Source organism: Kogia breviceps, chromosome 11, assembly GCF_026419965.1.
Source record: "Kogia breviceps isolate mKogBre1 chromosome 11, mKogBre1 haplotype 1, whole genome shotgun sequence".
NCBI lineage: Eukaryota > Metazoa > Chordata > Mammalia > Artiodactyla > Physeteridae > Kogia > Kogia breviceps.
This window is the reverse complement of record NC_081320.1, coordinates 68,581,240-68,603,069: the sequence shown is the minus strand read 5'-3', so window position 1 is coordinate 68,603,069 and position 21,830 is coordinate 68,581,240. Positions and strand designations below refer to the sequence as shown.

The 21,830-nt window shown below is 52.6% G+C and overlaps 1 long non-coding RNA gene across 1 annotated transcript; it reads left to right on the top strand.

Moving 5' to 3' along the window:
• The first annotated feature begins 1,270 nt into the window (after window positions 1–1,270).
• LOC131765598 (uncharacterized) lies at window positions 1,271–10,444 on the top strand. Its single transcript, XR_009338217.2, has 3 exons — window positions 1,271–1,413; window positions 3,798–3,896; window positions 10,073–10,444. It is a non-coding gene; the product is annotated as an uncharacterized lncRNA (long non-coding RNA).
• The last annotated feature ends 11,386 nt before the right edge of the window (window positions 10,445–21,830 follow it).

Sequence of the window (21,830 nt, the reverse complement as noted above, 5' to 3'; positions counted from 1 at the left end):
GCCAGCCCGACACCTTCACGGAGCCAGCTCCTGCCCCAGCACACAGAGCCAAGGGCTATAGCTCCACACTGCTTTCCCAGGACCTGCCGGACTGCTTTGGGTTGGGTTGGGGCATTCCATTTTCTTTTGTTTTCACCTCCATGTACATGCCATTGGCTCTGCCTAAAACGCCCTGCCTACTTACCTTCCTGACGTAAAGTCAGCTGTCAGCACTTGAGCACTGACTATTAGCTGGGCCCCGTACTAAGAGTTTTACATATTTTCATTCATTTGATCCTCACAAGAAGCCTAGGAAGAAAGTACCATTAATTATACCCATTGTTCAGATGAGGAAACTGCAGCTGAGAGAGGTTAAGGAGTGATGCATTTCTACCCATCTTTCAAGATTCACTTTGGGCACCACCTTCCTGGGACTCTCCCTTCTCCTCCCACCGCCCCTGGCAGGAGAAACTGCCCCCAGCCTAGAGCCACTGCCCCCTGCAGTGATTTCTGTTGAGGCTGTTGCTTCAGCCCCGAGGCATTGATGTTTGCCTTTCTCCTGTGTCACGGGCCCTGTGAGAGCTGTGGGCAGGCCTGGGTCTGAGTCACCACCCTGCCCCGCTGCCCAGCGCTGAGCCTGGCAAGCTGGCAGTGCAGGTAACTCTTTGCTGCCTGGAGAAGCTGGCCAGAGGAAGGATGTCCAGGGCCCTCCTCCTCTCGTCCTCTCCATATCTATGCCTGCCCAAACCCTGACCACACCTTTCATACCAGCTCCCCGGGGAAAGTGGCAAGCCCCTGCCCTGCTCTCAGGTTGGGCCTTGCTGCTGAGAAGTAGAATCTGGGCTGGGCTGAACCTGGGACAGGGGTGGTGCTGGTTCCCCAAGCAAGTCCCCCAGCTCAAGCAAGCTCAGCGTGGACCTGAAGCCTGGGAGCCCCAGCTCAGCACCCTGGGTCACCTCTGGGCGGCCACTTCAGAGAGAAAGAGAGAGAGAGAGAGAGAGAGAGAGAGAGAGAGAGAGAGAGAGAGAGTGTGTGTGTGTGTGTGTGTGTGTGTGTGATGGGGGAGGGGTTGGAGGGTGCAGGGGAGGGAGGGAGATGAACCATCAGCCCAATGCCATGTTTATTTAAGGGGCACCAGTTAAAAATAGCTCCCAAGTGCCCCGAGAGCGGGCAGCAGGCACGCTGACCTCTGGCTCAGATAGAGAGAGGGATTCCAGGAGCCCTGAGAACTGTCCACGCCTCGGAGCCCTCCACAGGGCTCCCTCTCCTGCAGATGGATTTGTGACTCTGTCAAGTGTCACGCACACCCCAGCGTTGCTGGGTGGCACCAGCGACATGTTTTGTGCGCTACACAGATTGCAGTGTTTTGCGGCAGAAGAGCGTGAACTTTAGACCTGGCCGGGACCCCATTTTCACCCCCCGTTGCGTGGGCAGGTGGGTAGCGGCAGGGGTGGCGGAGGGAACTGGAGTTCCAAGAGAAATGACTGGCTCAAAGTTACGCAGAGCGAGACAGAGAGCTGGGTCTCTCGGCTCCCATTTCGGGACTCTTTCCACTGTGTTACATCACGGTCATCGTGGTTTATTACACGATGTACGAATATATTTTGTTCTTTCGTCTTAAGTTACGTAATGCCAGGTAGGCAGGGGTGGGTGTTGGGATGGGGGTGGAGAAGTCCTTGGAAGGAGGAGGTGACAAGGAGGCAATGAGGCTTGATACAGCAAGGAGCCCATATCTTCCCCCACCCAGATCAAGCCCTGGCTCCCCACCTGAGATTTCTCCCCAGGTCAGGCGTGGTGGGTGTGGCTCAGCACCCAGTGCCCTAATTAGCACCTGTTGACAGTTTCTGGTTTGTGTGTTATCACCTTGGGTCCGCTTATCTTTATCAGAGCCAAAGGTTGATTGGAGCACTCTGGCTGAGGCTCAAAGCAACTTCACTCTGATTCCACGAAGCATTTTATAACTGCTGTGAATAACAGCCCTCTTTCCTCAAGATAGCAGCCGGACTTGTGTGACTTGTCCGAGAGATGCCCTATGGAGTCTTTAGTTTTTCATTCCCACCATGCCCACCAATACAATAAGGCAGCGCTCTCCCCTCAGCCAGGGGAGGAAAGTGATGCCAGGCCTTCTGACCTGCAGTCTCAGGCAAGCTGCAGTGAGGCCCCAGGCACCTGAACTGCCAGAACCCCCTACCAGGGGCTGCTGCCCCTGCCCCTCCAGCCTCTCTTGCCAGGACAAAGGTTCTCGGACCTTATCAGCCCAAGAGGTGGAATATTAATCTGGCCATCTATGCCCCAGTCCTGCTCCCTTATAGCCGGCCTCCCCACTGCAGGTGGGAGGCGTGCGTACCCATCAGGACCGGGTGAGAAGGCCATGGAAGGGGTCTATGTGAGCACAGCCGGCCCTGCATGTGGCCCACAGGCACTCGAGGGGGTCATTCTTGGTCTCTACCCAACATTAGCCTCAAGGCCAGGCCCTCAGGTCCTTCCCAGCTTCCCCCGAGCCCCAGGCGAGACGTCTTCTCTGAGAAGTGACCCAAACCTTTCCTGACACCTGACATTCCCACCTGGAACCCCTCGGTCCGGTGATGTCAGAGAGGACCAGGGTCCTATGCCCAGCTCAGCCACTCTCTTCTTCCTCGGGCCCCTGGGCAAGTCGCTGTGCACCCAGATCTCAACTGCATCACTTGTGAAATGGGAATAGACTTTGATTGGTCCTAGAATACTCGCCTTCCCATTGAGACGTGGTACCTGAGTCTGGGTGAAAACACTGCCCCCCTGCATAGAACCACCTGGAGCAGGATCCAGGGCCCTGGATGTAGTTCTTTTGTGTCTTAAACCTCACTAGGTCTCACTTACCGCCACCCAAACTCCCTTAGCTCCTGGGCCAAGTCTCCAGGGACCACTCAGGGGAGACAGAGATGCCTTTTGAGGATGTCCTCAGAGATCTTAGGCAGGGACAGGTCCCTGGCCAGCAGCTCTCTGTGTGTGTATGTGTGTGTGTGTGTGTGTGTGCATGTGTGTGTGTGTGTGTGTGTGTGTGTGTGCATGCACTCACGCACCCACCCTCCTGGGGCATTGTTTGGAGGGGGCATTGTCCAGAGGGCTGGGCCGTTGCCTTTATGGCTAGGCATAAAAAGTAATCATTGACCCCATCAATGCCGCCCTGCGAGTCAGTGCCCGCCCAGCCTGGACCCTGCCAGGCCCTGGATTACTTTACAGTCACATAAAAGGAGACTCCAGACTGGCCCCTGGGGACTTTGGACCTCAAGGGGGGAACGGGAGGGAGCCGTTCCCTGGAGACAGCCTTTTCTTATAATATTTACTTGACAGAGAAGAGCCCCTGCCTTTTATCAAACACCACTGGGATTGTCTCAGCCCAGCCTGCCCAAGCCACAGAGTCCCCATCAACAGGGGCCACCTCTGCCCCTCCTTCCTCTATGTCACCCACCAGGACCCACCGGCAGCCTGAACATCCTCAGGCTGAGTCTCAGGACACATCTTGGAGGCCTCATTTCCTTTACAGTTTTATTTCATGGAGCCCGCACTAACCCATAAGGTAGGAACCGCGATATTCCCCATTTTTACAGACAGGAAAACTTGGGTTCAGAGAGGTCGAGTAACTTTTCTACGTCACACAGCCAGTAAACGGCAAACCTCTACCGCAGGTGGTAATCTATATTATCAGCACACACCTTTAATATATTTATATATATATCCACAAATCATACACATGCATTACTGAAAATCTGCATATTAAATATCAGCAAATATGTACACCCTAATGGAACCACCTTTTCTCATCCTATCATTCAAACCAGATCAAATCAACCCCACTGACACTCCCCGAGGCTCAATTCCAGCAGGGACGCCTGGACCAGAGAGAGAAGGCAGAGACTGGACTGAAGTCCGCCGGAAAGGTAGGCCTCAGGCAGGTGAACATATAGGGAAAGGGCATTCCAAACAAATGCTTGAGCAAAACCCAGGAGGCAGAAAATGGCAGGAAATGTTCAGGCACAGACGAGAAGCCTGGGAACGTGAATGGCTGTAGCCACAGACAATGCTGGAAAGTTTCGGGTGGGGCTCAAAGGAGCCTGCCAGACCGCCAGACCTCATGGAGAACGCAGTGGGGCGCCGCAGTGAATTGGTAAGCAGCGGTGTGACTTTCCCAGAGCCGTGTTTTGGAAACGTCTCCCAGGCCACAGAGTGGAGTGTGGATCACATTCTTAGGTCGACCTCCCTGGAGTTGTAACGTGGCCCTCTGGAAGGCTCAAGACTGAAGGGTGCTCAGGAGTTGCCACACCTCTGTATCTGTGCACACACGCTGCCTGCCATTTACCAGCTGCCCTCGCTGGCCTCAGTTTTCTCATCTATAAAATGGGCATACAGCATGGATATCGTCATTGCTCTGACAACTGGGGAGAATTGGCTGGAGTGCCTGATTCAGTGTCTGGCATGTAGCAGATAGTGAATGGCAGCTGCCCTCACAATTAGACCACACCATTCCCTTTGTTCCGTCTGAAGAAATCAAACCAGCCTCTCAAAAATCTAGTTCAGATTTCACTTTTGAGGACCCCGATAGACTTAACACTCCCTCCCCTGGGCTCACCTAGCTCTGGACTCATATTGGTAATGTAGCATCAGTGTATCATGTGACAGTTGCTCGCATATCTATCTGCCCTCCCCACCAACTTTGTGTTCCTATCCCAGACATTTAGTGGACCTGGGTCAATGTTTGTGTCTTGGTTCAAAGTTCCATAAAAAGGGAAATAACATCAGAAGAAGAGGAGGAAGAGGAGGAGGAAGAGGAAGCAGCATATTTAGGGGCACTTAGCTAAGTTCTTCATGTGCATTATATTATGAATCCTCTCGTCCACCCTGTAAGGTAGGTGTATCAGGCAGATGGGCTAGTTTATGCTGCAGTAACAAACATCCCAATATTTCAGTGGTTTGAAACAGTAAAGATGCATCTCTCTCTCATGCCACATGAACATTGTAGATCACCTGCAGGGTTCTGAGCTACACTGTCCTCACCCAGGGACCCAGGCTGAAGGAAGCTTCTATCAACATCATTGTTCACAATCACCATGGCAGCCAGAAGGGGATTTGAGGGTTGACACCTTAGCTCTCATTGTTGCTTCCCGGAAGTGGCACATATCAATCACATTTCATTGGCCAAAGCAGGTCACTTGGCCACACTCACTTCAAGGTGGTAGTGTGAAGTGCCATCCTGCCAGGCTTGTGTTCCTAACTCTACGTCATGAAGGCCACACAAGGTGGGTGAGGTCCATCCCCAGCTGTGCTAACAGCCACTCCCAGCTGGGCCACCCAAAGCCCCCTTGGCAAAGAATCCACCTCTCCCCCATCCAAAGGGTGTCCATCTCTCTCCTCTCCTGGAAACTCTTTCTCCTCCACAGCAACAACACACAAGAATCTGGGTCAGTCTTTATCTTCCAGTGAAACTGCACTCATTGAGGAATCAGCCTTGACTTTGGTTAGACATGAAAATCACAAGCATATTTCATATCCGACACCGAGACACTGTGGGTCCGGCAGGGAGCACAGGAAGGAATGCGATTCCAACCATTGGGGTTGGAGTGTGATTTATGACCAAATAATTACATGCTCTCTGCCAGCTGGGATCACACACTTGAGTTTGTACCACAAGGAGAGTCTGCCCTATGCATTTCCCAGAGCCCTTTACCTGTTTTTTCCATCATCGTTTGCAACAGGGCTTGTGCAGGCTCTGAAGGCAAGTCTGCTATGGCACACGTGTGTGTATTTGTGTAAGTGTGTGAAACAGCAAGCCAGAAAGAAGGCTGCAGGCTGATGAGGAGCATCTAGTGAGCACAGCCCTGTTGGTGCTGAGGAGAAGGAAGGACAGGTCTCCATCTAGCTTCTGACCCAGATTTTTTTTTTTTTTTTTTTGCGGTATGCGGGCCTCTCTGCTGTGGCCTCTCCCGTTGCGGAGCGCAGGCTCCGGACGCGCAGGCTCAGCGGCCATGGCTCACGGGCCCAGCCGCTCCGCGGCATGTGGGATCTTCCCGGACGGGGGCACGAACCCGTGTCCCCTGCCTCGGCAGGCGGGCTCTCAACCACTGCGCCACCAGGGAAGCCCCTGACCCAGATTTTTAAAAAGGCTTCCACATCCAAATGTGTGTGCTAAGCCTGGCTCCCTATGAGAAGTAGCATCTAGAATTGCCCTCAACCACAGGCGGACTTCACTCTGCTCCACGGGCCACAGTCAGGCAAAGGGGTGAGGCTAGGGGCAGAAACAAGCAGAGTTTCAGGCAGACGAAGCAGAGCAAAAGTTCAAAGTCAGAGACCAGTGAGAGTCAGCGGGCAAACCGGGGACAAGAGGCAATGCTGCTGAGGGGCAGGATGGTACCATGGGGGGCACACAGGCTCTGGGGCTGTGCCACTTACCAGCTGGGTGACCTGGGCAACTATCCAGCCTCTCAAAGCCTCAGCTTCCTCAACTGTAAACTGAGGCCAGTGAGCAACCCCCGTCATAAGGCTATTGTCGGGTAAGTGAGCTCAGGCGCGAAGCCAGCACAGGCCTGGGTCCCAGGTGGTGCGCAATAGACTAGGCCCTGCCTCGCTCTCCGGAGTGGTGTGGGCGGGGCCTGGTGAGAAATCCTCCCTCCCTCGCTGCCCCAACCTGTGCGAGCTGCAGGACGGGGAGAATCAGGTCCAGAGGGAAACCAGTTACCTAGTGAGCAGAGGCCGAAGAAGAGCTCCCCTTGCCTTTTCTGTCCTTCTCATCCCCTCCTGTTCATCTCTCAAAACGTTGCCGGCCGCTAGCTGGTTTCCAGGGCCCTGCTGGGAGGAAGGGGGAGAGGGATCTGGAGGCAGAAGAAGAAATTCTAGAGCCTGCCCTTTACAGCCAAGAGTCTAACTGGGAGGCGGGAGGGAGTAGCCCCTATCCCCCTGGAGAGTTTTCTGACTATCCAGAAAACAAGGAATAGAAACCATGGTTTGGGTCAGGAAGAGCTCAGGGAAGGAGCTGGAGCCTGAAGGATTGAGGGACGTGTGCGCAGCTGGCACAGCCGGAAGAAAGGCGTGGAGGGGTTCACGGGGAGCAGTCAGGTGGCAAATGAGGGACCCCAGAGACAGGAGCAGTAGGCTGGGCTGTGAGCGGTGGGGCTGTCCGACCTCAGGAATTATGGTGAGGGTAAACACAGGGCTCTGGAGTTTTGTTTGGTCAGGGATGAGGAGTACAGCCAAAGCACCTAGAGATAGGTGCCTCGCAGACAACACAGGTGTTGGGGAATGTGGGATGCTGAGTTCACAGCCCCCAGCTGCAGACAGGGGAAGGGCAAGTCTCTCTGGATGGGATCCCCACCGCCCTTTGACCATCCCGCACCCAGGCTCTGGCTGTGTTGACAAACGTGCCCTTCCCCTGGCCACAGGGGCTGAGATGTGGCATTGTTCAGCTGGAAGTGACTCACAGAGCTTTTCCTTCCTTCTCTTCCTCTCCACTCTGCTTGCCCGACACCTTGCGGATTCTCTCTCTGTTTCTCACACACACGCACACGCACACACGCACTCACCTTTCAGAATCCACGACCTAGAAGTAAGGGACCTCCATCCAGCCGCTGGCAGGGATGGGAGGGGCGTGGCTCAGGGTTCTGGGGCATGTGTGCATCTGGGAGCGTGGGTCTCTATGCAAGTGCACCCGGGCGTTCTAGAGTCTCTGAGGAGCTGAGCCTCTGAATTTGTGAGCTCATCTGTGTGGTTGAGATCAGGAGGGGGTGTCTGTGAAGGGAGCTGTGGCATATACGGGTCTCTGAGGTCGTGGGCGGAGGCTCTGTGCGTTCCTGGCTGCGGGGACAGGCACGGGCGTTTGTGTTGTGTGTCTGTACCAGAGGGGCAGGGCGTGGGTGCCCGAGGAGTGTCAGCAAGGATATCCGAGTCGTGGGTGGAGGAAGCGTTTCTGTCTGTGTCTGTGCGGGCATTGGGGGTGTCTGTACCTGGGCACCCAGCCGTGCCCCTGCCTCTATAGGATGTGAAATAACCTGGGTTTGTGACTAAGGCCCGTGATGTTCCCTCCATCTACATGTCCCCCAGCCTGGACAGAGGGTAGGAGGCAAACCCAAGTCAGCGGTGGTGGCCGTGGTCTGAGAGGTGTCACATTCACAGGGGGTCTTCAGGGGGTAGGGAAAGGAGTGAAGACAGGGCCTTGTTCCCTCCCTCCCTCCCTCCCCCGGGGCCACCCACCATGCAGAGCCCAGCAGAGAGAAGGGGTGCCAGGAACACAGGGCACCACGACCAGGCAGGGCTCAGTTCAGGCACCGCAGGGAGGTCGCCCCTCCACCAGCACTTGGGTCTGTCCCCCACTATGAGCCCCCCACCTGACCCTGCTCCCAGCTAGACTGCAAACCCCAGAAGGCTGGGCCTCTTCTCCTCAGTCTCTCCGTATATAAAAGGAGGACGACGATTTCCACAGAAGGGGGTTACCTGCACCCTGGCTGAGCCTGGAGTCATGGGAACAGGGAACAGAGCTCAGCAGTCATGCTCGCCCCCTCCCCTCCTCCCCGGCCTCCAGAGAACCGGTTCAATCGGACCCTCCCTTTGGGGGCGGGGGTGCAGGTCCTTGGGCCAACTCTAGGGGGCACCTACAGGCAGGCAGCACCGGGCCTGCACCTGTCAATGGATTAAATGGGCCAAAGGCCTGGGGGAGGGGGAGAGGGGCTTGAGGATCTGTGTGAATGGGGGACGGAAGTTCAGTGGGGCCCGACGGGAGGGCTTGTCTGTGAGATGTGTGACTTCTGTCGCCCACTGGCCGTCGCAAGAGCACCGGGGGCCCCTCAGAATTCAGTCCCAGGCTCACAAGGACTGGGCTCCATGGAGGGGATGGTCAGGTTGTCCCTGGAGGCTTGATGAAGACCCACTCTTCATAGGATGTGGGAGAGAGGGTGATGCGGGATAATTGGGCTCTACCTGCTTTCCCGCTCCTCCTCAGGTCTAACCAGGGCAATGCCCTCCCCCTAGAACCCCTCAAGGAGAGGAAAGTCCCCCACCTCAGCCCCAGGAGAAGGCAGCAGTCAGGGTGAGGGGACCATCCCCCAGCACAGGCCCTGGAAGGAAGGGTCACCTGGGGGACTCTGGTTTTCCAAATCTGGCTGCTTCTCCTGGGATTTACCCCCATGAACTGCACCCCACGCCGGTGGGGGTAAAGCCACGCCCCTCCGCCCCACGTGACCAGGCTCCCTGGGTGCTCGCAACTGCCAGGAGGGAGAAGGCTCCAGGACCAATTCTGAATTCTGGGGGGCGGTGACTGTCCACGGAGGTGCTGCCTTCCTCCGGCACTGCCCATCCATAAAGGGCATTTGTGCCCGGGCAACACCGCCCACCTGGGGCTGGGGGGCAGGGGCTGCTGTGAACACAGCGCCACAGTGAAAGCGGGACAAACGCGCCTGTGTGCGCCCTGGCCGAGGTGCCGGAGGAAGCGCGGTCGGGCCCAAGTGTTAATGGGCCTCCTTCCTGCCCTGCCCATGCCAGCTCCCCGGTGCTCATCCCCTCTCCCCCGAAATGCCCGCTTCCGCTCAAGTCCCGGCACACTCCCTCGGCACACTCCCTCCGCGTCCCTGGCCGCAGATCTGTCCTGCTTTGACAAACATCCCTCTCACTCAGCCTTTGAGTTTATGGCTTTCCCGCGTGCCTTCCCTTCATGTGGTTGGGAACCAACGCGCTGGTCCCCAGAGCAGAGGCCGGGCCGGGGGTGGAGGAGGCATGGGGGTCTTGCCTGGCCAAGCTACGGGGAGGGGAGACTGGAATCCGGCGTCAGGGAGATAAGGGCCGGCCAGGGAACAGCGCAGGAGGGGCGCGCTCCAGAGTTCTGTCCCGGAGGAGGACAGGTGAGGGGAGGTCCAGGCCACCATTCCCGAAGGGGTCAGCACCAGCCCACGTGGTGGCAATAAGCAACTGCAAGAAGGCAAGCAGGGGGTACTTGTGGGTTTGTTTTTATTTGTGTTTTAAAATGGAACGTTTATTAACACCGACTGTGTGTGCCTTGTGTCAAGGAAGTCCATGAATTCATGATCTCATTTCATACTCACAAAACTCACCAGTACCATCACTCCCGTTTTTACAGATGACAAAATTGGGGCCCAGAGAGGTTAAGTACCATGTGCCCAGGTCACAGAGCTGGTCAGTGGCAGAGCAAGGATTCAAGCCCAGGCAGCATCCACGTGTTGAAGAAAAGCCACCACACTATTTGCATTTTTGTCGCTGTTGGGCTTCTGTATCTGTATCTGAGCCTGAGACTGACCGTTAAGGTGTCCCTGAGTCTCTGGGTCAGCCCCAGGAGGGCCAAGGAAGAACCGTTCAATCCCCGGGCTACCTGTGCCCTCAGAGACTAGGGCACCGTGGGAGCCTCAAACTCCCTTAGGTATCAGCACCATCTAGAAGCTGACATCTCCCCATAAGGGGACACATTTTCAAATTTATGTAGAAGCTGTTGAATAAAACCCATACTCATTTAAAAGTATTACTGAATGCATATTTGCTTATGGTCATTTGTATTTTTTTCTCAACCATAGGATTTTTAAAGCATGACTGCTATCACGTGAAGCAGGGAGCTGGTGTGCGAAATGTTTCGATTCTATAAGTGTTTGTATTAAAAAAAAGTTCTAAAAAAAAGTTCAGAAACCACTTTACAGACTAAGATACCGATGCCCTGAGAGGTAGCAAGCCCTGGCCAAGTTTCAGAGCAAGCTGGGGCCCAGGAAGGGTACTAGAAGGAGGGTGGGGCTCCCTTTCTGTCTGGTCAGAGCAGCCCCAAACATCTCATAAAAGAAGGGAGCCTGCCCAGGGCTGCAGGGGTGGACCCTGGGGCATACAATCCAGTGGGGCATGGAGCTTGAGGGATGAAGGGGCTGGGAGAAATTCAGGGGCTTCACCTCTCTCCCACAGAGTGGGGACAATTCCAGGCAGCAAGAAAGAGCCCCAGCCTTACCTGTCATTTCTTCTCGGAGCCTCTACCTAAGGCTGGCATTGCAGGTCCTGCTGCGGCAGAAGCCAGCTTCCTACGGACTAGCAGGAAGATGGGAGGGGGCTTTCAGTGGGGAAGTTCCCCCTACTCCACACAACTGGGCCAAGGGGATAGACCACCCTCTCTTCCCCAAAGGAAGGAAGCAAAGGAAAGACATTTCTGGAGCAGTCACCATGTTTTTACAGGTTAGCATTTTCTTTTGTTTTTAACCTCAACCATCCTGTAAAGCAGACCTGACAACTCCCACTTTTACAGATGTACCTCAGAGAGGTGAGAAGCTTTTAAAAGGCAGAGCCAGCACCAGCACTTGATCCCACACCATGCGGCCTGATCTATGTTCTGCAGGGTGGGGATGGGGGCCAGAGCTGCTGAAGGGAACGGGGGGAGGGGGAAAGTGAGGCCCACATCCCCCCGCCCCCCGCCCCTGCGAACATCCTCTCTGCCTGCCTTTGTTCACAAAACCGAAAAAGTGATGATGGTGTTCCTTCCTCTCTTTAAGAAAACAACAGAATCAAAACAAACAGAGAAGGGGAACTCCCTCCTGTAGTTTTTGCCAGAAATAAAAGGAAGAAATAGTTCCAGTCCAGCCCTAGGCCGGCTACCCGGACAGGGTGTGGGAGGGGAAGAGAGAGCACCCCTCTTGAAAACCCAAGCTTCAGCATCCCCCACCTCGTGGTCGTGATCCAACCCTTCCCCCACCTGTCACCTCACCACACACACACACACACACACACACACACACACACACACACACACGCGCGCACACAGCTGAAGCAGCTGAAACTGCCCAGAGGGCTTTAGTAAATCCTAAGGAAGGGCAAAAAGGAAATAAACACACACACCCCCCACAAAACGCAAACCAACACTGGACACATCCCATGGTCAGTTCCCACTCAGGGCTTCCAGGCCCTGCCCCATTTCTCTCTTCTGAGCTACCTGCACTGAAGTCTCTGGAGGGAAGTGATATTTCACAGGGTTCCTTTCTTCCTAGAGTCAGGCTTGCCTATACCTTAGCAGCCACAACAGTCAAAGTCTGGAGTAGGCTTCGGTTCATGGTACTGCAGGACACCCACCAATCCTTACCCTGGCCAGAGCCCTCCCATTCATTCCCTAGTTCAGCTTGCAGTTCCAGATGCCTTGTGCTGATAAGCTCATTTGGGATGACTGACAGCTTCAGAGATCTGCCCCCTGCATACAGGGTGGCGGCCTTAAAGGCTCAGCAGGGTCATCCTCACCAAGTGACTTGGTCTCACAGAACTGGCCTGTCGGTCAGCTTCACTCTTTGACAGAGACTCGGGGGCCAAAAGCACCTTTTGAAAACTGCTTGGATAGATTAAGGAATTTGTGATCTGAGTTTAAGGTCAGACTCTAGCTGGAGAATAGTTTTTCCTCATTGTGACTAATTAGTCTCAGCAGGTGCTAAATGAGTACTTAGTTTTGTACTCAGTACTGTACTTGGTCCTGTGGGAAATGTAAGAAGACAAATGTAAGAGTCGCAGAATCTCCTGGGGAACTGGGAGAGATGGTGGCAGGGAAAGGATTGTGCTTAAACAATTAGAGAAGTGTCTAAATGGAAAGTCAGCTTCTCTTGGAGATGTGGGAGGTTAGAGAGCAAAAGAGCACAGGTGATGCTGCTAACTGAGGATCACTGCACCACAGGATTCTGGGCTCCCTCTTGTTTCCCAGGGCTGACAAGGCCTGCATTTAGCAGGCCTTCAGTTTGTGTCTGTTGGACAAACAGCCACTGTCTGGGCTTGACTGGCAGCAGAGGGTCCGAGGAGGTCAAGCAAAGACTATTCTCCTGAGGATGAGGCCAGGGCAGGGCTGAGGCCAAACCTTCCACCTCTGTAAGCGATCCCTTTTCCTCAGTGCCCCCAGTAACCCTCAGCCTTCATCCTTTCTCACTTGAACATTAAGGCAATATCCTCCTTTGCTTTGTGGCTTAAATACATCATCCAAGTGGCCTCTGGAGCTACTGTGCCAAAACACTGGTCAGATTATGTCATGCCCTCCCCGCCTCCAAAGCCTTTGCCAGCTCCCCATTGCCCACCAAATAAAGTCTATGACAGCTGCCTCTCTCCCTCCAGCTGGAGTGAGCACAGTGGTTGGGGGCTCAGACTCCACAGTCAGGCCCCTGAGTTTAAATTCTGGCTCCACCCCTTACCAGCTGGCAACCCAGGACAAGTTACCGATACTTCCCAAGCCTCTGTTTCCTCTCTGTAAAACGGGGATGCTAAGACTATCCACTTGTTGGGCTTCCCTGGTGGCGCAGTGGTTAAGAATCCACCTGCTGGGGTGGGATAGGGAGAGTGGGAGGGAGGGAGATGCAAGAGGGAAGAGATATGGGAACATATGTATATGTATAACTGATTCACTTTGTTGTAAAGCAGAAACTAACACACCATTGTAAAGCAATTATACTCTAATAAAGATGTTAAAAAAAAAAAAAAAGAATCCACCTGCCAATGCAGGGCACATGGGTTCGAGCCCTGGTCCAGGAAGATCCCACATGCTGTGGAGCAAATAAGCCCATGCGCCACAACTACTGAGCCTGCGCTCTGGAGCCCACGAGCCACAACTACTGAAGCCCGCGTGCCTAGAGCTGGAGCTCCTCAACAAGAGAAGCCACTGCAACGAGAAGCCCATGCACTGCAATGAAGAATAGCTCCCGCTCGATGCAACTAGAGAAAGCTGCACGCAGCAACAAAGACCCAATGCAGCCAAAGAGAAATAATAAATAAATAAATTAAAAAAAAAAAAAAGACTATCCACTTGTAGAAGTTTGGCAAGGGTTAAACGAGATGTATCCCACATAGAGATACACAGTGGAGCCCTCAACACTTGTTGGCATTCCTCAGCATTACCAGGAGGACTGTGTGCCTTCCCACTGGCCCATGAAGCTTCTTGAAGGCAAGCACCATGTGATAGTTGCCCTGTATCCTCCTCTCCCAGGTCCCAGCTGTGTTGTGCCATTGTGGGAACTTAGTAATGCTTGTAGACCAGGGAGTAGAGCTTAGAAAGTGGGCCTGGAACTGGTGGATTTGATTTCTCCCTGGCCCAGAACACCCTCCTCTGCCATTCCTGGCCCTGGCACACTCCTACTCAGTCTTTAAGACCCTGCTCTATGCCTCCTCCAGGAAGTCTTCCCTGGTTCTCAGGTTGGGTCAGCCACCTCCGTGTCCCTGCTGCAAGCATGGCAGATAAGTCTTGATCAATATGCACTATTACAGAGCAGTTCTTGGTTCAGGCAGCTGGTTCCCAAGAGACTGTGCCCTGCCTCACTCCTCTGCCAAGTCTGGCTCAGCCACAGCCCAAGGTTTTGATGAATAAATTAATAAATTTGTTCTGTGACCTTGAGCCAATTCCCTCTGTCTCATTCTAACAAGGGGAAAGCACTGTCTTTCTTGGATAAGTGGGAGGGAGGGGTCCAGAGGCGGAGGGGGCAGGGCCTGGAAAGGAATGGAGTGGCTTGTGGCCAAATGGGATCCCTCAGGGGCAACCCCGTTGGCTCATCCAGTGAGGGCCAGAGTAGAGAATTGCCCCCTGATATACCCCTGGTGATTGGCTCTCCCCACATGAGGATGGAAGAGCAGGGTCCCTTGGCAAGGCCAACTGAACTAAAGGAGGTCTGTTTCTGGGCTCTTCCCCTCCAGTCACCTGGCCCCCAAGTCCTTCCCACAGGATCTGCCCCACCCTCCTGGACATCAGCACAGCTGTGACCTTGAAATGGTCACCACTCATCCCTGGACTTCCAAGTTCTCTTCTCTCCTGCCCAGGGCTTAAGGTGCCACTGTGGGCCGGTGCCCGGGAAGGAGGCCAGGGATGGACTCCTGGCTTGCTGACCACCTCCCACTGGGGTGTTGGCCTGAGCAGGCGGGTTTCAGCTTTCAGAGTGTTTTCCTGTCTAGGGCACTTTCTATTTTTCAATACTTTTCCTAACTCAGCCAAACAAGAAAAAAGGAAATTGGTGAAACTTCTAAGAGCTGGGAGGGTGGGAGTGGGCAGAACCCACCCTGGAAAAGGCCAGAGGCAGGGCTGGGGGCCCCTCTACCGCCATCCCCCCACCTTCCCACTCCCTTCCCAGCCTGGCTGACTCATTGTTTTGCAACAAACAGCAGGCGGCCAGGCCCTGGCAGTTTCTCGAAGTCCAGCCCCAAAGCAGGCTGGGTTCAATCCCTGCCCTCCCAACAGCCCAGGCAGGCCTGGAATGATTGGGTTATCTCTGCCCGCATCCCCTTTGTTTGGGGCGGCCACTTGCTCACCGAGGTAAACAAACTCTGGGTGCGTAAGAAAAAAAGGGACCCGTTATCTCCCGAGACCAGAGAGATCCCTCTCCCCTAACAGGTTCCCCTGCAGAGAGGAGGGATTCCAGAGCATAGCTTCCAGAGACTGGTGCCTGGCTTCAAATCCCAGCTCTGTCACTTACTGCGGGTGGCCATGGGCAAGTCACCGACCCTGTCTGCTTCGACCCCCACAGTCTACAAAATGTCGGGATAATAGTACCTACCTCAGAGTGGTTCTGAGCATTGATGAATTCATATTTGTAATGGGCTGTATCTGATGCAAATTTTTTTAAAGAGCTCTCTCTATATAAGTGGTGTTAAATGGCGGTGTGGGAAAGGTTTATCATAATGTTAAAAAATAAACCCAACATCCAAATCCAGGCTCTGAGGGGATTTCCCAGTCCCCCATCCCCCACCAGCCCTCACTCCCCTCAGTGAGCCAGGCTTTCTTCACTTTGCATCCCTGAGCTGAGGGCATTGATGGGTCCCAGCAGGTAGGCACTGGGGCCCCAAGCTCCTTTTCAAATGGAAGTTGTGCAGGGGAAATCCTCGAGGGAGGTAGGCGCCAGCCTGGGAGGGTCCAGCCACCTGAGGGGCTGCATGGAGAGGCTCCTAGGTTTCCTGCAAGAGCTTTTGGAATTTCAAAAAATATCCCCAGGAATGGACAGCCCGCAGGGGTGAAGTGATGGAGGAAGACGTGTCAAGCTCTCCCTGAAGTCCAACAGGACAGTCCTGTCCTGCCATTTTCTTTTCTGGACGATTTTCCCAAATAGCTGATTTCTTAGGCTCAAGTACCAGATTCAAATATTGGTTCTGACCTTATGAGCTGGGAGACTCTGGGCAAGTTACTAACTCTCTCTCTAAAGCTCCATTTCCTTGTCTGTAACAAGAGGTAATAATTCCTCGCCTTGCAGGGCTGGCAGGGGATTAAATGAGGCGATACAGACAAAGCCCTTACTGTAGGGCCGCCGGGGGGCAGGACCAGAGCTCCATCAATGGGTGTCCTCTAGCCCCCACCCCCATCCCCTGTCCTCACATGAGACCTGGGAATCTCCTTACCTCCAGCCTGACTCCATTTGGCAGTAGACTGGTACCCCTTCCCGCCTGCTTCCTGCATCCTTTCTGATGAGTCCAAGGGCCTGAGGCCAGCTTCTCAGCCTCTTCCCTCCTGGTTTCCCCAGTGGTGCCAATATTGCACAGAAGTTAACAGAGTGCACTTCAGAGCCCAGGAGATTGGGGTTGAGGTCCAGTCTCCTCCAACACCAGTAGTGAGTCCTGGGTTACAAGCCTCTGTCATTCAGTCATTCATTCAGCAAATATTTCTGAGCATCTGCTCTGTGCCTGACACTGTAAGGGGTGCTGCAGGTACAATGAAGAAGACAGATCCAATCCCCGCCCTCAGTCATAGTCTACCAAGGGAGACAAACATTAAATGTATATCCAGTAATATAATTATTGAGTGCTATAGAGAGTGAAGGGTGCTGTAGGATGATATTTCATGGAGGGCTCAAGAGATGGTATTTCTGAGGCTTAAGCCAGGACCTGAAGTATATCGAAGAATGAATAGTAAGAGCTGGGGAGAGGAAGAGGGGAAGAATACTGTACAGACAGCGGAAATAACATGTGCAAAGGCCCCGAGGCCAGAAGAGTCTGGTACTTATACTGAAGAGAGCCTATAGTGAGTGAACAAAATAGAGACTCAAGATGATGTTGAAGAATAGAAAGGGCTAGATCTGGTGGGACCACATAGACCTTGGGAAAGAATTTGGACTAGAACCATTGAGTAGTTTTAAGAAGTGAGGGATATGGTTAGAGCACTTTCAAAAACGTGTCCAGCAGCTCAATGGATAATGGCTTGGAATGGATGCAGGGAGACCAAGGAGCAGGCTGTCTTTTGAGGGAGAAGGGATTGTGGTTGGACTAGGGAGAGCAGAGCTGCAAAGAAGTGGGCAGAGGGCTTCCCTGGTGGCGCAGTGGTTGAGAATCCGCCTGCCGATGCAGGAGACACGGGTTCGTGCCCTAGTCCGGGAAGATCCCACATGCCGCGGAGCAACTAAGCCCGTGAGCCATGGCCGCTAGGCCTGCGCATCCGGAGCCTGTGCTCCGCAACGGGAGAGGCCACAACAGTGAGAGGCCCGCATACCGCAAAAAAAAAAAAAAAAAAAAAAAAAAAGAAGTGGGCAGAGCCATGACATGCTTGGGAGTGGGTACAATAGGAACTGGTAATAGGGTAGGTATGGAGGTCAAAGGAGATGGTGTCAAATATAACTCTCAGGTTCTGACCTGGGAAACTGGGTGAAGGGTAGGGCTAGTTACTGAGAGAGGAAGCCCCAGGGGAGGGGAAGATTTGATGGGAGAGGGGATAGCAGACGTTTAGTTTTAGAGATCTATGTTTGAAAGACCTGTATCAAGTATGCAGCTGGATATACCAGACTTGAGTTTAAAAGAGAGGTCTAGATTGAGAATTGGAAATTGTAGAAATGGAATTAACATGGGAATGAACAAGATTGCCTGGGAGAGAATAATCTATGCTAGTCAAAGAAGGCCAGGCCCAAGGCCTGAGGGGCACCCCACTTAAGTGAAATGGAGCCCCAGTTTTGTCATCTCTAAAGTGGAGATAATAGTACCCATAGCTTACTGAGGATTATATGAAGTAACGGATGTAATGGCGCCTAGTACACAGCCAAAGCACAACAAATGACGGGTAGGAAAGCTGCCAGGATGCATTTGGTTGGTAATTCTCTTCATTTGCAAGTGATAGAAACCCAAACTAGTTCTAGGAAAAGAGTTTTTTCAAAGGATTCAGGATATCTCCTACAATCAGGGGAAGAACTGAATCACTAAGCCACAGCACAAAGGGCAGGACAGAGGTCCTCGGAGGGACTCGCCTCTCCGCTCTACTCCTGTTGGGATCAGCTTCTTTCCCTGATTCTCTGACTTCTGCTCTGTGCCGGGGTGCGCAGCTGCTGGCCGGGTCTGCATTTCATGTCTTGATGTTCCCTCTGTCAGAGAGGGACTTACACATATCCTCTCTGATCCCAAGTTAGCAAAATCTCAGGGAAGGACCCTCCACGGTTCCACTTTGTTTGGGAAATGACCCGCCGCCGCCCCACTCCGTGTGTGGGAACAAAGGGACGGGCATCTACAATAACATGGCATTGCCCTATTGGGGTGGGGGGAGGGGAAGGAGGGCTGCTAGGTCAGCAAAAACAATAGGCGGCCCGCTCCAGTTATTAACCTGGAAATGTGCTGGCAGTCAAGAAAAGGGGCTAGTTAGTACCTGCAGGTGATTAAAAACGAAACACAACTCAGGGCTATGTTACCATCTATTGACCCTGACACTCTCTAGATAACCCCCTACTCCCCAGCTCCCAGCTCCCAATCGCCTGGACCCAGCAATAACCTCATCACATGCTCCTGGCGTTTCCTCCACAGTCTTCCTCCTTCCCCTCCCCAGCCCAACCCCATGGCAGATGGGCCTCCCCTTGACCCCATTTTGAAGGATTCCCTTTTCAGAGCCTTCAATGGCCTTCCCAGACCCTAGGATTGATGACAGTTCCTTTTTTTTCTTTTTTACATATTCTTTTCCATTACAGTGAATGGAAGGTTTAAAGAATGAATGAATGAGTGAATATAGTTCCCTGTGCTATATATAAGGACCTTATTGTTTATTGTATATATAGTAGTTTGTATCTGCTAATCCCTAACTGTTAATTTATCCCTCCCCCACTCTCTTTCCCCTTTGGTAACCATAAGTTTGTTTTCTATGTCTGTGAGTCTGTTTCTGTTTTATAAATAAGTTTGTGTCATATTTTGGATTCCACATATAAGTGATATCACACGGTATTTGCCTTTCTCTTTCTGATTTACTTCACTTAGTATGATAATCTCTAGGTCCATCTATGTTGCTGCAAATGGCATTATTTCATTCTTTCTTAATGGCTGCGTAGTATTCCATGGTATATATTTACCACAGCTGCTTTATCCATTCATCTGTCGATGGACTTTAGGTTATTTCCCTGTTTGGCTAGTATGAATAGTGCTGCTATGAACATTGGAGTGCATGTATCTTCTCAAATTATACTTTTCTCTGGATATATGCCCAGGAGTGGGATTGCTGGATCATATGGCAACTCTATGAGTTGAGTTTTTAAAGGAATCTCCATAATGTTTTCCATAGTGGCTGTACCAATTTACATTCTACCAACAGTGTAGGAGGGTTCCCTTTTCTCCACACCCTCTCTGGCATTTGCTATTTGTAGAATTTTTAATGACGTTGAGGCCAATTTCTTTGGCCTGACCTCTCAACCTTTCCGCTCCTCTGTCACTGCACCTCTCAAGTCATTCAAGGCCCAGCTTACCCCAGACCTCCTCTGTCCCTGACCTCTCCAGCCTCATAGCCCCCTCCCACAGACCTCCAACCGGCCTGCTGCAGTGTTCACTGCTCACATGGAGGGTGTGCCTGCCGTGTGTCCGTCACTGAGGCTAGTAGACGCCCTCACATGCTTCATTTTGTCTACTCCCTGAAAGACAGACACCGACCACCATCCCCGTTTGACAGACTGGAAGCAGGCTCAGTGAGGTTCAGTAACTTTTCCCAAATTACACCATTGGTTAGTGAAATAACCAGGACTTGAATCCAAGACTGACAACTGAGCTCAAAACCTTTGCTTTAAACCAGGAGCCAGCAAACTATTGGCCCTGAAGGCCAAATTCTGCCCACTGTCTGCTTTCGTGCAGCTTGAGAGCTGAGTGATTTTTACACGATTGGGAAAAAAAATCAAAAGAAGCATAACATTTTGGCATATGTGAAAAATCACATGAAATTAACATTTCAGTGTCCATTAATAAAGTTTTATTGGAACACAGCAACACCCATTTGTTTAGATATTGTCAATGGCTATTTTCACATTTCAATGGCAGAGCTGAGTAGTTGTGACAGAGAGCAACCTAAAATTTTTATTATTTGGCCCTTCGCATTAGAACTCTGCCTACACCTGCTCTAACAGGCACCACTAGGGACTTCCCTGGTGGCACAGTGGTTAAGACTCCACCAGCCAATGCAGGGGACATGGGTTCAAGCCCTGGTCCGGGAAGATCCCACATGCTGTGGAGCAACTAAGCCCATGCGCCACAGCTACTGAGTCTGCGCTCTAGAGCCCACAAGCCACAACTACTGAAGCCCGCATGCCTAGAGCCCGTGCTCCGCAACAAGAGAAGCCACCACAATGAGAAGCCTGCATACCGCAACGAAGAGTAGCCCCGGCTCGCCGCAACTAGAGAAGACCGTGCACAGCAACGAAGACCCAACGCAGCCAAAAATAAATAAATAAAAATAAATTTATAAAAAAATAAAAGGCACCACTAGCCTACCTCCTGTTGATGACCTCCAGCCACATGGAGCTCTAAACACACCGCCTGCCTCTACAGATTGCGGTCTTTCTCGGAGTGCTGAGCCTGCTGTAGAATCTTGGAGGGAAAGCAAGGTGGATTTTAGCCCTCTTTGTACCCCCAGGTACTCAAGACTTGCCCCAGATGGGACTGAAGTTTCAACATCTGAGAATGTCGAAAAAATTCTTGTAAACCCTCGTGGTGTCCCCCAGGCTGAGCCAGGCTGTTCATCCAGGATGGGTGGTGGGAGACCTTTGTCCCGACAGGATCTGACTCATCTGGAGTGCGCTCTGGGCTTGTCTGGCTTTCAAGGAACCAGCTTCAAGGAAAGAAGCCGAAGAACTGATTCCTAGCCAGGAGAATGAGGCAGAGAGTTGTCCTGGTGACTAAGTGGGATCGTGAAAGAAAGCACTAAGCCTGCAGACTGGCATGTCATAGATGCTTCATGATCTGCAGCTATTTGGAGGAGGAGGAGGAGGAGGAGGGAAAGGGGAGTTCTGGAAGCTCCAGGCTTTTGCTTGCCTGTATGGGGCTTTTGTGTGACAGAAAAAGTCTCCCCTTTCTCCCGCACAGGGGGCCCTGCCCACACCAGGACACTCTTGGGGAGTGGAGTGGGAGCTGGACTTCAGCCTCAACTCCCACCTTCAGGGGCAGGCACATTTGTGCAGTGCACACAGCTCACAGCTGTCGACAGCAGCCCTACTGGACCTGTGAGCAGGGAGACCCTGAGTCTCGCTCTGCAGCTCAGCCACTACCTCAGGCCAGTCCACAAACCTTCCAGGGCTTCAGTTCCCTCTTCTGTATAATGGGGATGCTTGTCATCTCTCCCTTGGGGAGTTCTGAGAAAGAAGTGAAGGAGCAGGTGTGGAAATCAGGGTGGAGGGTTTTGATGTTAACCAAATGACCAAATGGAAGCCTGCCATTTGGGGTCCTCCAGAAGCTGCTATTTACAGAAAGGGCTTTGTCATTGACATTTTAGAAATTATATTTGTAGAGAGTTTGGAAAGCAGAGGACTATACTGTCCATAATTTATCATGGTTAATATCATTTCCACACTTAATCTTGCTTGTTTTATTTTGCTGGGGTGGCATGTGGGTGGGAGAGGAAGTGCAGAGAGGGGAACAAATACTAGAAATACTAGAGCAGTATTTCTCAAACCTCACCTGGGGGGGGGTTGTTAAAA